The sequence below is a fragment of the Arvicanthis niloticus genome, chromosome 7 (assembly GCF_011762505.2).
Source record: "Arvicanthis niloticus isolate mArvNil1 chromosome 7, mArvNil1.pat.X, whole genome shotgun sequence".
NCBI lineage: Eukaryota > Metazoa > Chordata > Mammalia > Rodentia > Muridae > Arvicanthis > Arvicanthis niloticus.
The window spans coordinates 68019522-68033490 of NC_047664.1; the positions used below are offsets into that span (position 1 = coordinate 68019522).

Consider the following 13969-nt stretch of genomic DNA (forward strand, 5'->3'; position numbering starts at 1 on the left):
TTTCTGTGGTGTCTACTCAGTGCTATTCAGGATGTGGTTTCATATCTGAGAAGCTGAGACCCAGGAGACATGGGCTCAACAGAAAACAATGTGTCACTGTATACTGAATGCTCAGTCTAGCTTAGAGTTATCTAAAATAAGGAAGCATTTACCAAGCTGGGCCAATGTGGTCACTTGAGATTTCAAAACCAGCTTCAGTCCTCACCCCGAGAGAGGGAAAGTCAGGGTTCATTTGGACTTCATCCACTTGCTTTATTAAAATGTGTAGTGGTTTTTTATTTTAAATCGCATTGGCAAATAGATGGGGGGGGGGGGAGGACTTGCCACAACCTCCCCGTGCTCCCGAGTCTTAGGTCTTGTTAGCTCACTTGCAAGCTAAAGAGACTTCAGTGCTGATGAGTAAGCACAGTGAGACACATGGTCCTCTGCCCAGATTCTAATTTAAAATTATTTCAAGATATTAAAGGAGATCATATTTGGTATTGTTCACTAGGAACAAATACTAAGTAACATTTAGGAGCCAGCATTAATTTTGTTGGGAATGATAATGGTACTATTACTAAATAATGCTCTTTCCTTATTCTTGGCATGTGGTTATGTTTGAATCTATAATTTGCTTCAAAACGGCTCATCAAAACCATAATGATGTATGTATATATGTATGTATGTATGTATGTATGTATGTATGTTTACTTAGTTCATGCAAATAGGGAAGAATACTAATAACGATGGAAATATAATGGGGGTTATCCGGGGAAACTTCCTTGCTTTTCCTATGTCACTGTGGGTCAAGAAAGAGTTGTCCCGTGTGATGAGAGACAGCAGGAAGTGAAACAGGGCAGATTTGGCTTGCAGTCAACACTAGAGACATGTGAACAAACCAGGGACTGCTAACAGTGTGCTGCTGTCAGCCCACAAATTCATAACACATGTGCCACAAGTACTGTAAGATGTTAACAATGGAGAAACGAGGCAGAGTGGTACACGGGAACTCTCTGGGCTACCTCCCTCTTTCCGTAAACCAGAAAATCTATTTCTAAAAGACTAAAAAGAACGAAGACAGATCTGTTTGTGGGTTTGTTTTGTTTTTGGACACAGGGTCTCATGCAGCTAAAAGCAAATAGGGAAGAATTCGGAAAATGATGAGAGGAAGGCTGGTTGGGCAATAGCCTTCATTCCTCTGTGTGTGTCGAGCAACAGCTATTCTGTGTGATGGGGAAGGTTCAGGCTAACCTTGAACTCCTGGTCCTGCTGTCTGGGACTCTCAGGTGCTGGGGCTAGAGACATGTACCACCACACCCAGTGAGGTCAGTACTCTTGATACTGTCATAAATTACCTCTTAAAACTAGTTGCATAATGGCCAGTCATCTTTAGCAAATGGTCTGTGTACGAACACAGGAATGGCATGTATCTGGGGAACATACTTCACCTAGGCTCTTCAGTGGAATGTGTGACATGGAGCTTTCAAACTTATTCTTCCCTACCTTGATAACCCTCGACTCACAGAACCTTCAGACAATTCAGACTTCAAGCTCACCGGCTAATTTGCACTAGGATCCTGGTCTCCTCCTGTACATCAAGTGTCAGAAAGAGTGCAGGAAATCTAACAACAATCCCAGACAGACAATCCCAACTCCCCAGGTCTATGATCTCAAGCCTAGAACTTCAAGAATCTGGATGTTAATATATCCCAGAAACTGCCATGCTCAGGTTAGTCCCAGACCAGCTCCAATAGCGCAAATACATGTGTGGCACGGGGCAAATCCAGTCAAAAGCTTGAGGCTGTGGAATTCATGGACCAGTGCGGGAACTACTACTGTTGTTTCACTAGATGGATATGATGTGCTGATCACATGCTTTCTACATGATTTTTGTGCCCATAGGTTAGTGCTGCTGTCAGCTGCTGTCAGAGAAAGTCATCAAAAGCACTGTCATCAAGTCAAAACCAGGATATCGATATCAAAGTGCAGGAAACATTGTGGAAGAGAGTTGGAAAAAGAAAATAGAGAGCCAGAGTAGGTGGTAAACTGTGATGGAACACTGTTTTCTGGGTATGACATGGCTGCGGCTTTCCTGAACTCACGGAAGCTGTGGGTATCTACACAAGATGGGGCCCAACACCATCATGCCATGGAAGAGGGAGAGCCTATGAGGCTCTGCCCATGCATAAAGACTTATAGGAGGAACAGTTGATGGGGGAGGAAGATTTCTTCAGTATAGCCACTGAAGATGCTCCTGTATCAACTGTGATAAACTCATTGTGCCATTTATAAGAAGGAAGGAAAGAAAGATAAAGAAAGGAAGGAAGGAAGGAAGGAAGGAAGGAAGGAAGGAAGGAAGGAAGGGGAGAGAGAAAAAAGATGGACAGAGAGAGAAAGGACAGAAAAAGAAAGCGAAGGAGAAAGAGAGAAAGAGAAGAAAAGAGGAGAAGAGAAGGGTGGATGTGTTGTGAATGAAAAGTGGATCAACAAGCGTAGCAGGGGACAAGAGAAGGTAACGGGGAATAAATACAATCAAAATATTTTAGCCAGGCAGTGGTGGCACACGCCTTTAATCCCAGCACTTGGGAGGCAGAAGCAGGCAGATTTCTGAGTTCGAGGCCAGCCTGGTCTACAGAGTGAGTTCCAGGACAGCCAGGGCTACACAGAGAAACCCTGTCTCAAAAAAAAAAAAATTTTTTTTTTATAGACATGTGTGAACTGCCATAATGAACACACTCTTACACATAATTAGTTTATGGTACTGGAAAACACATTTTTTTTTTTCCTTTTTAAAAGAAAGGCAATTCAGTCCTTCAGATACCCTGTCCAACATCCTTTGCCCTCTCTCTGTAGGAAATTCTCCTCTGGAAGATTTCGGTGAGATTCCCTACACTTCTACCTAGAATGAGCTTCCTAGGTGAGACTTTCCTAATAAAATCACTGTGGTTGACAGCGATTCTTCCCAAGACCAAACGCTGGGAACTGAGAGCTGAGCCACAGAAACACACACTCATGTTTCCCGTGAGATGCCATTTGAAAATGCAAATGACCATGGGAAATAACAACACTGGCTCATTTCCTGCTTGGGGGAGGGGCTCATAAAAACACAGATCTGAGTGGGAAAGAACTGAGCCCTGAGAACTGGAGTGAACCACAGATCACACTCAGCCCTCAGCTGCTGTCCTTTCCTCCTCTAGGATCCTTTGAGGCCTGGCTCCATGTCAGCTGTGGTTTGTTCTCTCCAACCACAAAGACAGGATCTCTCTCTGCAACGTCTGCCGCCATCCAGAGTCTTTTGAGTTCGACACAGTTACATGGTTTTTACCATGCTCAGCATCTTAGGCTAAAGCTACATTTAACTGGGTGTCAAGGCATAGCAACACCCATGCTGTGGTACACGGGGTGCAATCTCCTGTGGGGAGCTGGGAGCTGCAAACCCCTCATGCTATGCTATGCAGCATCATCTGGGAATATCCCAGTGCACAGCACTTCAGGGCAAAGATTCAAATTCTAAACTTAAAGTACTGTTTGCATAGGGTGCGTATTGCTTTTTTTTTTTTTTTTTCCACTATGATAAAATTTAAAAAAACTGTTGAGGTGAATCACTGTAACCAGGGACCCCTTGTGTTCACTGCATCCCTGGGTCTTGGCTCTCTCTGCAGGCCACACATAATTCATGCAACCCATCTAGAGCAGAATTATGTAAATCACCCCTCTAAGCTAACCCCAGTGCCACAGGTGTGGTAGGAGAGAGCTCCATAGTCCCTGAGGCCCCACCCCATCATGGATACCCTGTGAGGCGAACCCACAGGCAAAAATAAAAACAATCACAAAAGAAAACATACACCACTCTAGCTCTACAAAACTTACGGGAAACTCAAGGGAGATTTTCCCCCCCTTGGCTCTAAAGGAGCACACACAGATCCTGTTTGCGTTTCCTACCATGACAAGTAATCACGAAAGAAGAAAAAGAGGTTTTTTGACCTGAGGTCTTTAGCCAGGTCACCAATTTGGGGCCCAAACCAACATGACAATATGCCATAGTCCCCATTTTATGGACACATTTCAGAAAGGGTGGGAAGTGAGTTTTGCCGTCCAACCAACTGGGTTGGTTCAAAGGCATTATCTATCGTCTAAAGAAGAAGGCCTGAAGTTGGCTGTGGTATGTTCTTTTCTGTGGACTTAGAAGCTAAACTGATTATCTGGTTACTCAAATCTTCCGATCTCAGTATCTAATGAAAAGTCAAGTATGTTCAAAAAAGATTAAAAAAAAAAAAAAAAAAAAAGTCTCAGCTCTCTCTCTGGTACAAACTGTAAAGCTACCGTCTATTTTCAGAAGTGGCTAAACCTGGGGTGCTGACTGAGCGCCACAGTCCATCACAGACGTTGTCGAGAGAAGCAGTTCCATGAACAGGATCTCCTTATCTTTAGAAGTTTAAGATGGCCAGTGGCAAAACACACCGAAGCCATTTGGAATGAAGTAGCTAAAAGTCAGCCCTTGCTCTGTTGCTTTGTAACCAGAAAAGCCAAACCCAACGCGGGTTTTAGATTTCTCCCTCACCCGCAGTGTTTTGCCTTCTGTGCCCGCCATAAAAGGCACTGTGTTTCAAAGAGCGAAGTGTAACTCTACCGTCGGTAACACATATGCTCTGAATTAATCAGGGATGAAAGTGGGCTATGTTGCCCTATCTAAACCCTGCTTGTAGATGCAATGAACAGTGTGTTCTAGATTCCAGCAGAAACAGTGGGGGGAAAATCCTCTAATTTTAGTGAATGAATGGATCCTCTGCCAGAGCTAGAAAAGCCACCATAGAATATCCAAAGGGACTCAGATGTGTTTGTGTGCACTCCCCCTCATCAGTGTACCCCTTCTTTGGGCATAGTGAAGTGTGACTTAGGGGTGCAGGAGGCTGTGTTAGAGAATTTTCCAGTAGCTATGAGTAAAGTCCCTGATAAAGGCAACTTAAGGGAATGAGGATTTATTTGACAGAGGTTATCATGGCAGGGAAGCCACGGTACTGGCCCTTGAGGTGGCTGGTCACAGTGTCTCCAACTGGGAAGCAGAAAATGAAGACTGGTCATGCTCAGCCAGCTGTTTTGTTTTGTTTTTTCAAATCTTTTTTATCCTTTGGTAAGTATTTGTTCTTCTCCTCCTCCTTTTCCTCCTCCTCCTTTCTATGTATATAGGGGCTTCACGTGTGTACTTCTACATACCATGCGTATGCGTAGTGTTTGAGGAGTCAAGAAGAGCCAGAATTACAGACAATTGTGAGCTGCCATGTAGGGGCTGGGAATCGAACCCAGTTCCTATGGCAGAGCAGCCTGAACTCTTGAATGCTGAGCCATCTGTATAGCTCTTTTGGTAATTTCATATACACATACAATTTATTTACATCAAATCCACCTCAATCCCTGCTTCCAACTCATCCTGAAACCCTCAATCCTCCTTCTGACTTCATGACCTCTTTCTATAAATAAATAAATAAATAAATAAATACCCACTAAGTTCAATTAGTGCTGCAAGAAGATACATGGGTAGAGTTTCAATCATTAGATTGAGGGGGTGGAGGGTGAGCAACCTACCCTTCACACTCCTGAAGGAAAAAAAAAAAACACTGACTCCCGCTCTCCCAGTGCCCACTAGCTACCTCCATCCATCATCCATCCATCCATCCATCCATCCATCCATTCTTTCCTTTTTCTTTTCCTTCCTTTCTTTTTTCTTTCTATGCAGTCCAGGACCCAAGCCCAGTGAATGGGGCCACCTTCTATTTTAAAGTAGGTCTTCCCATCTCAATTCACCTAGTCTGGAAAACACTCACAAACATGCCAAGAGACTAACCTAATCTAAATTATTCTTCACAAGTATGCTTGGAGCCTTGAGTCCTAGTTAATTCCAGATCCTGTCCAGTTGAGAACACTATCACAGAGGGAGAAGGCAGGTGACAGAGAACAGATAATAACCACAAGATGTCTTCTAAGATGGAGTGTTCCATGTGCTCCTCTGCTCTTCCACACTGTTCTATGTTCGGAGAAGCTGAGCCATCTAACAGGAGGCTCTCTTTCCTACTGGCTCCCTGTTTGGTTTGGTTCTCTGGGACAACCCAAAGGAAGAAGAATGGATCCTTTCCTGCAGGTTCCCTAGGTCCTGTCAGGTGATCTCTCTATACACAGAGCTCTGTCTCCCACCAATGCCCCTGCATCACCCAACAGGTCCAAGAAGAGGGAGAACTTGGCTGCTACTAGCCCAAGACAGGCATTGTACTTTAGAGTCCCTCTGCCATGTCATGCTCTGCCAGAGGAACTGGGTTCGATTTCCAGCCCCTACATGGCAGCTCACAATTGTCCGTGATTCCGGCTCTTCTTGACTCCTCAAGCACTAGGCATACGCATGGTATGTAGAAGTACACACGTGAAGCACCTATGGATGTGACATGTTTCTTGAGCATCCTTGGATGGACAGAGAGAAAACTAAGACTTTTGAATACTCACCTGACAATATACTACCCTGTAATTACTATTCTCTTAGCCCCACTTTTATGACAATTACATCCATGCATCAAAGACTAACTCAGAATATTCCGTGACAGTTTAAAGCTAACTCTTGATCTGGAGCACTGATATAGGAGGGGCGGGTTAATCCACAAAATATCATCTGTGGAAAAAACATACACCAAGAGAATATTTCTTACTTGGTCTTTAAGTCATATCACGTAACTCTCTGCTCAAACTCTCCTTTCCATATAATACACACACACACACACACACACACACACACACACAGAGTCACTGGGCTGATCTGATGCAGAAATATCAAAAGTACTGATCAGCCAGGGCTCCACAGCAAGGCCCTGACTCAAACCAAAACCCTTCAGTACTGGAGTGTGGTCCTCCGATGCCCCGCAGCCCATCTCCAGCCCACCTTGCACTTGGGCCTGGAGTTCACTTTCATTCAAGTTTCTGCTTCACATATGCATCTCATGCCCCCAGGGGAGCTTCCAGGCATTTCCACCCCTCTCCCCCCAAAAAAGCCAAGCTGTCTCCACCCAGAAGGCCTTGGCCCCAGAGGGTCCCTATATAACACCTAGTCCCTGCTATTCCACTATGGATTCCAGCTCACCTACAGCAGCTCCTGTGCACAACATACCACAGCAGCTGGCCAGGGCCCCAGCTTGCTCCTTGTCCCTGTCTCTATGCTTATGACCTCACTCTACTACATGTTTGCTTGTGATCTGGCTCCCCTCATGAAAGCGTATGGTGCAAGACAAAGGGGCCATGTCTGTCAGGATCCATTCCCACTGCCTAGAAGAGTAGCTGAGGGAGGCAGCATTCATTTGGTATATATTGATGAAATGAACAAGTTGTCTAGGAAAATAATAAAAAGAACTGCTCATCTGTTTTCTTAATACTTGCATCTATGTTTTATGGCCAAGACACTCTGTAGTCATCTTTCAGAGATGCCATAAGGGGATTGTTTACATTTAAGAATTGGTTCATGGATTGATCGATCCACCATTCTACACAAGGACTCTCCACACTGTACATTGAGATCAGAATAGGGCACAGTAAAAAGTCATATTAAATAAAAAACAACTGTTTACACCAAGCTATCAAAGAAGTCCTGTAACCTGCTAAATGGTAAACAACTTAGATTTCAAGGACTAGACAACTATCCGTCATAACTGCTATCTCTGGCGTTACCCAGGATACACCACACACAATATAAAGTGCATGAGCCCAGTGGGGTTCCAGTAAACTGTACACATACAGCCATTGAAATGCTCACCCCTGTCATTTCAGTTGTCAGGAAAACACCCATCCAACGAGGGAAACCCAAATTGCTTTTGTAGCATCACCTCTGCGTCTGAGACAAGCCGAACCTGGTGGTGTACAAGCTAATTTGATGAACTCTGGTTCAAGCCACTCTCAGGAAGGCTTTGCGGGAGGTATAATGTTTTTCTGGCATGTGCAAAGCTCTGGGTTTGGACTTTCACTATGAGGAAACACACTGGCTTTCCCCCCCTTAAAGTAAACCACATCTGGTCCCTGAATCTCTTAGCTTCCCCTACAACTGAGTACACACGGAATCACAGCATTTGTTGGGGAACAATAGGCCCAGGAAAGGGTTTAACTGAGAATTTGAGCGTTGGTAACTCATTTGAATAACACTGTCTGTCCACACTGGATTTTGATGGTCTTCTCTCACAAGATTTCTTAACTACTTTTTCCTCAACCAGGTAGCTTCATCTTTTATCCTAGTGATAAACTCTTAGTCCTCCTTCCTCTATCAGAAATGAGAGGGAAGTGGGGGGTGGGGGGCAAGATGGCTCGGCCCTTACTGCATAAGCCTGATGACCGGATGTTTGATAGCTGTGGCCCACACAAAGACAGAAGGAGAAATCAACTCCACAAAGGACATGTGCACAACATACACATATGCATCCACACATCTACACACACACACACACACACACACACACAGAGAGAGAGAGAGAGAGAGAGAGAGAGAGAGAGAGAGAGAGAGAGAATATCAAATATGAACTATAATTAAATCTGGGAGACAGAGAAAGAGGGAGGGAGAGATAGAGAGATATAGAGACATGGGGGGGGGGGGGGCAACGCTTCCCAGACTCTATACCAGGGGAGAGTGTAGGTAGTACAATGTTTTATAATACAGACAACAATGTGTTGCTTTCACGACCTTTCTGACTGTCCCGAGAGCCCCAGAACAAGAACTATTTTTGACTACAGGTGCTGCAGGAATTCAAGGTCATCTATTCCCCGTGAGCCATAAAATTAACTGAACAGACCAGGCTGCACAAAGGCACAGCCAAAATATGATCTTTCATAACTTGAAACTGGTGATTTGAAATTTCACTGCGTGACAATGACTGTCTCATTATCCTTACATAACAGCAATATGTGAAAATACAGAGTTGGAAGCCACATTCCTTGTGGTAATGATCTCACTTGGAACACAGTAGGTACTAACATCAGATATGTGTACTTGACCTTGGAGATGTGGTAGTGAAAAAGAATACCTTACCCTGGGTTTGTCCCAGCAGTCGGAACAAGAAAGAATTACATTACTACCTCTCATCTTACCTCGACTTACCCTACCCAGCTGAAAACCCAGATTGGGAAACAAATCTGGTGGAATGTGAAATGATTTTTTTTTTTTTTTATTTCTTTGAAAGACCTCTCCTTCTTTGAAAACTTTCCACGTAAATCAAACCCAAATCAACAGGCCAGAGGGAGCCATCAATCCCTCTATAACAGATTCACTGTGCAAACCAAAGATTCCATTAAGCTTGCTCAGATGCCAGGCTGCCACGGACAGTCTCCTGAGAAGGCAGACTTGGCCTCCAACCTTGGCTTCTCTTGCACACACTCCAATTCGTGCCAAAGTCAGCCAGCCATCCTCAAAGCTGCCCTGCCCTAGCAGGATGCTCAGCCACTCTGCTGAGCTTAGGCCTACGAGAGTGAGTGCAAGCGGAGGCTCCCCATCAGAGAAAGCTGGAGGATAAACACTTGAGGTTCATCTTGGCCTCTGATGGTGTTTCTGAGGGAAATGGAAATGTTGGCATGCAGCTTCCAGGAGGAAAAAATGACTATCAGAAATGGAGAATAAAGCCACAGAACTAGAGCTGCCTGTCAATCCTGCACATGCTCACATGCATTTGGCCTTCTGGAGAGCCCAGAACCCCATCGGAGAACAGCAGTGTGGCTCCCAAGAGCTGTGATGCTAGAGGAGCTTTAAGTCCCCTGCTGTCACAAAGTGCCACTGTGCAGAGTGGGAGAGTGCCGGAAACAACAGAAATGTATTTTTCTCACACTCTGGAGACCAGAGGTCTAAGGTCAAAGGTTGGTTTCTCCTAAGGCCTCTCTCCAGTGTGTGCATGGTTGCTGATTCCGTATGTTATCACCTCATCTTCCCAACATCATACCCACACCCAATCTCCCCTTCCTGTCAGATATCTGTCATGCAGGGACAGAGTCCACCTCAATGGCCCTTAACTCCATTTGAGTTGAACTGCCTCTTCAAAGACCCTGCCTCCAAATAGGCTTCCACTGTGATGCAGGATTTCAACATATGAATTCTGAGGGGGCAAGACATAGCCTATGATGTCGTGAGAACATGGCATTGCATGGCACGGCAGCATTTCCAGCCATACTTACTAGAGCCACAAGGGCTACTGAGACACAATATACCCATCACAACTGTCACTTCTTTGAAAATGCACCACTGTTGATTTACAGCAAAAGGATATGAAATATATGACAATGCCCCACCATGGCTGTGACTAACAAAGACAAATGTGGCTCTCACTATCCTTGTGGAACAATTCATGTAAAACTTACTCCATCCATCATGAGGTGGGGGGGAGGGGGAGTAACACCTAAAAGAATGCTAGTTCGCAGATAGTCTCAGACGATCACACACACACACACACACACACACACACACACACACGACTACCAGGAATTCACCTGACATTAGTGGACGCCTGCCTTTACATGTAGACACCTCATTTACTTCCCTATGGGTTTACTCTGGATTACATGTTCCCAGCATAACACCAAGTTCAACAAATGATACTATCAGAGATAAAACCAAGAATATGGCCTGTGTTATATTCTAAATATAAAATGTCTGCCAAAGGCTCATATGATTGGACACTTGGTCCCCAGCTGCTGGCACTGTTTGGGAAGTTACGGAACAACCTTCAGTGGGTAGAGCCTTGCTGAAGGAAGTACGTCATGGGGGGGTGGGGGGTGGGCAGGCCTTTAGGTTTTATAGCCAAGTCCCTTTCTGTTCTCCCTCTGCTTCCTGGTGGCTGATACATCATGGCAGTTCAGCCCAATGCTCCTGTCAACGAAGCTTCCCCTCTGTGGTGGTCTGAACGACAATGGCCCCTATAGGCCCATGTGTTTTAATACATTGGTCCCTAGTTGGTGAAATTGTTTGGGAAGGACTAGGAGGTGCAGTCTTGTTGGAGGAGGTGTGTCACTGAGGGTGGGGGTGGCTTGGAGGTTTCAAAGTACTTGTAGCATTCCCACTGAGCTCTCAGCCTCCCGATTGTGGTGGGAGACTTAAGCTCTCAGTTGCTCTTGCCACCTGGCTTCACTCTGCCATTGCAGACTCCAGCTCTCCACAACTATAAGCCCAGCTAAACATTTTCTTTTATAGGCTGCCTTGGCCATGGTATTTTATCAAAACAATAGAAAAGGAAGTCCCATACCCACTGTGATGGCCTGTACCCACTTTGGAACGATGAGCGATAAACCCTTTCTCCTTTAAGTTGCTTTTGTCAGGGTGTTTTGTCACAGCAGCAGAAAAGTAACTAATACGGTCTATAAGATGGCTTACTCTCAAGTTTGAACAACTAGATAATCAAAATGAAGACCAAAGTTATTTTCAAAAAGCCTTAACTCTCATGTTAAGATTTCTAAAAGCTTATAACTTCAGCTCTGTCCTCAAGCCTATGCCACTCGGGAATCCCATAGACATCTGTTGAGAGTGTCCCCAGGCAGCACTGAAGACAAAATTGTCCCCTTCCACCAACTGATGCCCTAGCCTTACAGTAAACAAACCTGTACATTAAAATCGATGTCAAAATGTTAGGGCTAAGATGGAGAAGCTGAGAACACTGAGGAAAGCAAACAAAGGAGCTTGTAGCTGGGTAGGAACAGCCCAGCTGACCAGATGAAAGCAAGGATGGAGTGTGTGACTAGCTCAAGGGCTCAGACCTAGAGCACTTAAAGGCTACACTCTCTCCTGCTGAGGCCACAGAGATGGAGGAGGAGTTCTGGAGACCAGTCACTGCTTAGGGCCATGAGGGCCTGGATGCTCCAACACCCATCTCATAAATATTCATAAAACTCCTTTAAAATCCACAATGCTGAAACCACTAAGCTGCTCTTGGCCTAGGACAGCCCACTCCAGTCCCTCTTTGGAGGGTCCCGCTTAGCTTTATTAACTAAACTGATGCCTTACTTAAGCATCTCTTTACTGAATGCGCCCCTTCAAGAAGACAAGAAGCAAAGGTTCAAATACACACACACACACACACACACACACACACACACACAACTTCCCCTGATAGTCTATAAAATGTACTCTCTATTCTCCTGGTTAGTGTGCTTGTATCTTCAGCCTACAGCCTAAAGACAAAGCATGTGAGGTAGCATTTCATATTTTTTTACTCTCCTTCATGTCCCTCCAGGAACCTTTGGCATCCCCAACCTCTTCCCCGTGTCTTTCCTGATATAGACTCATAGCCATCATTCATCTACTCACAGGTCTCCACGGTGAACTAGAGACCCTCTCTAGAGAGGATGTACCCCTTACATCCATACCGACCACCAAACCCTTCCAGCCCTCTCCCTCCAGCGCCTCCCTGGTCTTTCTAAACTCTACTCCTGCCTTTCCTCCTCTAACTCCATATCCTCATCAGAGAATGAACACAGAGGCTGAAGAAAGGCCAACTCTCCTTTGTAACCTAGCGCCCAGCACAGTACTTGGTGCACATACAGAAGGAACGGAGTAAAGACAGGAACTCCAACCCCGTGCGCAGCACTCAAGGCCCCTCAGTCTGCCCCTCCTTTTCATTCTGCCCTTACCTTAAATCACCCTCTACTCCCTACAGCCTTCTGACTACACCGATGGCTCACCTGCACTTCACTTGGGGCGCATTCCCTCTCCAAACCGTCCTTCACATGGCTCCTCCCTTCTAAATATATCATCGCACGTGTGTGTGTGTGTGTGTGTGTGTGTGTGTGTGTGTGTGACATGGAAAGTCCCTTTCAGCTATCTAGACCTGGTTCAGAAAGGAAAACCTCTTATTCCTTTACTGTATTTGCAGGCTTTGAGTGCATGGTATGAAGTCAATTTCCTTGGCTTCCCTGGCTGAGGGAGGTGGGGCTGTTTTTCTGCCCTTCAGATTTTCAGTGTCCAACACTCAGTAGACCTCAAGTGCCACTTGAAAGCCCCTTATTCCACCCTTCCATAAATATTTGTTTAGCACTGACAAGTACCATTCTAGGTGGCAGGAAATATCAGTAGGTAAAAACAAAACAAAACAAAACAAAACAAAAAAATCCTGCCTTTTAGTGCACATAAATTTGTATTTGCAAACGTTCTGGGGAAAAAATATATATGTGTGTGAGTGTATAATATGTCATATATACATATATATATATAATATTTTTAAAGGACGAAAGAGAGACTAACTTAAGTAGGAAGAATAGAACGCAGTATTAGAAGGTGGTAAATGCTACAAGGGAAAAAAAGATAAGAGGAATAGGGACTGAGCATCTGCCAGGGAAGTCTGCAGTTTTCAGTACATCAGTCAAAGCAAGGTTCAACATGAATAAATGTTTAAGCATGAGAGAGAGTGACCATGTAGATATCAAGAGAAGAGAATACAGGCAAAAGAAACAGCCAGCACAAGGGCCCTGAGGAGAAACATCGCCAGTGAGCCCAAAGGGCACTGTGGATAGAGTGGTTAGCAGGGAAGAAGACTGTAACAGACAAGGTTAGAGGTCAAGAGTCACAGATATCTGGAGCCCCCCAGGCTGTTACAAGAACTTCATCTTCTACTCTGAGGAAGGAGAAGAGTTAAATGTCACACATGCCCTGAATATTGATGAGGTCATTCTACTGAGAACAGACACAGAGAGGGATCAAATCAGAGCTGTCAGTTCTGAGGTCCCTGCCATCGGCCTGGTGGCAGTGTGGATGGCTGTACTCAGCGCTCTCCATTTCTCTCCGTTCGCACACCAGAACACAGCAGCAGCGCCACTGGCAGGCTGTTGCCATCGAGACACCAACTGCTCAGGGTGGCTCTCTCTCCTGCACAAACCTCCGTCTGGGGCTAGTCTCTTTGCTTTCCCATTACCTATCTCAGACGGCTTTCCTTTACCAGCCTCTGCCTCTGTCAGTTCTATCAGTAACCCTTTTCCTTAAGATCCTCCAGGCCCTTCA

The 13969-nt window shown here is 45.1% G+C and overlaps 1 protein-coding gene across 14 annotated transcripts in view; it reads right to left on the reverse strand.

The window, feature by feature from the left end:
• The window catches only part of Apbb2 (amyloid beta precursor protein binding family B member 2), a 333238-nt gene that overhangs the window by 238430 nt on the left and 80839 nt on the right, over window positions 1-13969 (reverse strand). The window lies entirely within an intron of this gene.